At 38.8% G+C, this 3,324-nt stretch overlaps 1 protein-coding gene across 1 annotated transcript in view; it reads left to right on the forward strand.

Annotated features, from left to right (window-relative positions):
* The first annotated feature begins 2,870 nt into the window (after positions 1–2,870).
* Positions 2,871–3,324, forward strand: part of LYPD6 (LY6/PLAUR domain containing 6) — a 436,358-nt gene continuing 435,904 nt past the window's right edge. Inside the window, exon 1 of the mRNA XM_044074876.1 lies at positions 2,871–3,132. The gene's annotated coding sequence lies outside the window, so the exon portion shown is untranslated. The remainder of the gene's footprint in view (positions 3,133–3,324) is intronic.

The raw sequence follows: 3,324 nt of genomic DNA on the forward strand, positions 1-3,324 counted from the left end.
TATTTCTAAAACTCAAGCAGTTACTCGATCAATATTTTTCTCTTAATGAAACTCTATATAGCAACCAATTGGCTTAACCCAACTAACATCTCCTGGGAGAATTTTAGAATAATGGCGACCAAACATCTTTTAGCCCATAAAATTTTAATCTACAAGGGGAATATAAACATCAAACTCAGGAAGTTATGGGAACAAGTCTTTAATATTATTCTTGCTTAGCTCATCACAATGTATCAGACTTAACTACAAATATGAGTTCTCATATTAATCTATATCCATAGCTCACGAAAGTTTCTCCTTTTTCTAATTTATATTCCTAATCACAACTCTCACTGAATTGTAACAACTTTTCTCCCGAGTATCGAAAGCATCTATGTATATAGTGTAAATAGTATTGTTTGATTGTTTTACTTCTTTTTGTACTACCAGCAATGTATAACAACTGCTTACTGTGAAGATGTGTTCCCTCCTTGTTGTACTTTGTTTGCTATTTTATATCAATGAAAAAAATAAATAAAGAATTATTGAAAAAAAAAGAACGAGTGTCTCTGCACACATTAATACAAATTAAAGGATGGTGAAATCCGATGACTTTTCAAATCACAGTGACTCACTAAAATGTTTACATGTCACTTCAGCACTTGCATTCTTCTACGGATATCATTTGGAAATGTTAGCAACAGGCATGCTTAAGTTTAGAATTATAGGCTTTATAGCTAGGCATAAACAAGCAATAAATAAGTATTTGTGATGCTGTATACTCATGTCAACTGGTTTTAAATCTGAAAAAGACATTTATTTCTGAAACTGGGTTAACAGCCAATGTGGGCAGTTTGCCCGTCTGGTTAATAAGGAATAGTAAATAAATGTTTCTGTTTAGGCATAATATACAACATGCAGATGGCAGGTAAGAATAAAGAGTCGTCATTTGCACTGCAATAATGCACCTCAATAAAGTCAATTTTAGTCCATGCCCCGACTTCCTAAGCATCATTCTGAGTAATGCTATAGTGGTTTAGTATTATTAGCTGTCAACCTGCAACACATGACAAGTATACCTCTTAACTGTCCAGATTTTTGTCTGGTATTTTTGCTCTGTCCCTCATAAAGTTTGTGTTTTTTTTTTCTTCTGGAAAATCATTGCGGATAAAAATCAATAATGGCATATAGGGTTACCACATGTCCCTCTTTGCAAGAGACAGTCCTACTTTGGGCAGTTGTGTCCTGCGAAAAAAAAAACTAAAAAATGGCAAATGTCCTGAGATTTTAAGACAAAATGTATTTCTTAACTTTCCTTTAATAGTTGCACAAAACAGTTATTTTGTATCTGAAACACATAAATATTATTTGAAATAGCATACACAACTCAAATGCTACAAAAATAAACTTTTATTTTAGCAAAAAAGTGAAGTTCTGTCCTTTGAACTGGACGTGTGTATGTTTTGTCCTGCAAAATCTCACATATCTACAAAAGATGTCCTACTTTGGGCATTTGAAAAGGTGGCAACCCTAAAGGCATACACTGGAGTTTCAGACATCGTAACCTTCAGAAAATACATATTTTTTTTTTATTCTATCAACTTCCTAAGTTTATAAGAACAATATTTAAAGTTTGTTCCTAATTGTTGACCCCCCCCCCCCCCCATCACGGCTGTAGCTAGGCATACTCTTTGTACTCTATTGCGTACATTTTTTTTCCAGAGCATCACATCAGTGAGTTTTTTTTTTTCAATCATATTATGTCTACAGCTATCTAAATGAATGCGTTCAACAGCAGGTGCAATATTGCTAATCTAAAAACTATACCTTTGATAGATTTTTGGGGGGAGGGGCAGCTGAAAATGTGACTTACATAAGTAAGTACTATGGGGTTAGCATTTTGAGACCTGTCCTTTTTTAAGTGGCAGGTGTCCAAAGAGGGTAGCACTAAGAGCGTGAGTTCGCTTTGTGTCTTTCGGTTTTCCCGGTTAGGGGTCGCCACAGTGGAACTCCGGTCTGCTAATGATTGGCAGCATATTTTTACGTGCCGAGTTGCCGGCCCTGACGCACAACCGTCAACGAAGGTACGCCCATTCACGCATGTCTCCACATTGAAGACGCTCTAGCTGAGAATCGAACAGGACAACGTCTTACTGTGAAGCGACAACGCTACCGCAGCACCATTGCACACCCTTGCCCCCACTACATTTGACTTTGTCCAGATTTCTTAGTATTAAGAGTTTTCGCGGTATGATGACAGTCAGGTTTCCATACCGACACAATTAAGATGAACAGGCCTAATGCAATTGCTTTCATTATGTTTAGCAAAATTACGTATATTGTATATGTTCATCTGGCCTGTGGTCAGCAATGGACGAACTTTGCTTCCGAGAAATGTTTGTGCTTTTCAATTCAAGAGTAAATATTTTCAAAACAGGAATGCTGTAATGAAATTTCCACAAAACTGGTATATATGCTTTATTCACTAATAAGATTTTTCTGAAACAAAAACATTTTAATGGGTAAGTTCTAGTTTTTGAGAAAAAAACTCCACTTTACTACCCAGATATGCGTCTCGCTGCATTGTAACACTGAATTAAACATGCAGCGCTGCAAGTAAGAGCTGCTCTTTCCGACAACAAAGGTAAACAGAACGCGCGTGGAACAATATAGGTGCGACGCGCGAGTCCCTTAGGATAGCTTTGTACGCAGAACGTAACACACCTTGCACAGTCCCCCTTCGCCGGGCGCGCGGTGCCTACACAGCACAAACTGGGAGGCTCCCAATTTCAAGTCTGCTTAGACAACGAGTCAACGACTTTAATTGTCAGGCCACTGTCAGATGGGTTTCCAAGTTTGGGGCCACGCCTCCTTCTACCTGATTGGTCCGCGCTACCAGCCAGGAATCTTCGGTACAGCGCTGCGGCAGCCGAACTGCAGAACGAAGGCGCTGGGCCTCCAAACAGACACCCATTAGCGAACGGTTGACATGGAAGTCTCAGTCCTGTACTCGTGCGCATAGCTTCCGCTGCAGCAGTACTGTCTGACCACTAGTATCCGTGCAGCAGTCTTCAACTTATGCTGGAAGATTTGCTTAACCTGCAAAGTGGATCGGTATATAAGCAAAAGTGCAAAATACAGCAGCAAAGTTCGGTAAGTTATAGATGGGAGATTTCCTTTCTTTGTGTTATCGACTGTGTTAAAGGAATGAAGGTACACATAAATCCTAACTAACATTCGGAATCGTGCGACAAAAGATTATTATCAGCGTGCATCAGGTCTGCATCCTCTTTAACACTGGTTAGGACAACATTATGTAGTTTGTTCTATCACCCGATGGATACA

Source organism: Protopterus annectens, chromosome 6.part0 (assembly GCF_019279795.1).
Source record: "Protopterus annectens isolate FY-2018-M chromosome 6.part0, PAN1.0, whole genome shotgun sequence".
Lineage (NCBI taxonomy): Eukaryota > Metazoa > Chordata > Ceratodontiformes > Protopteridae > Protopterus > Protopterus annectens.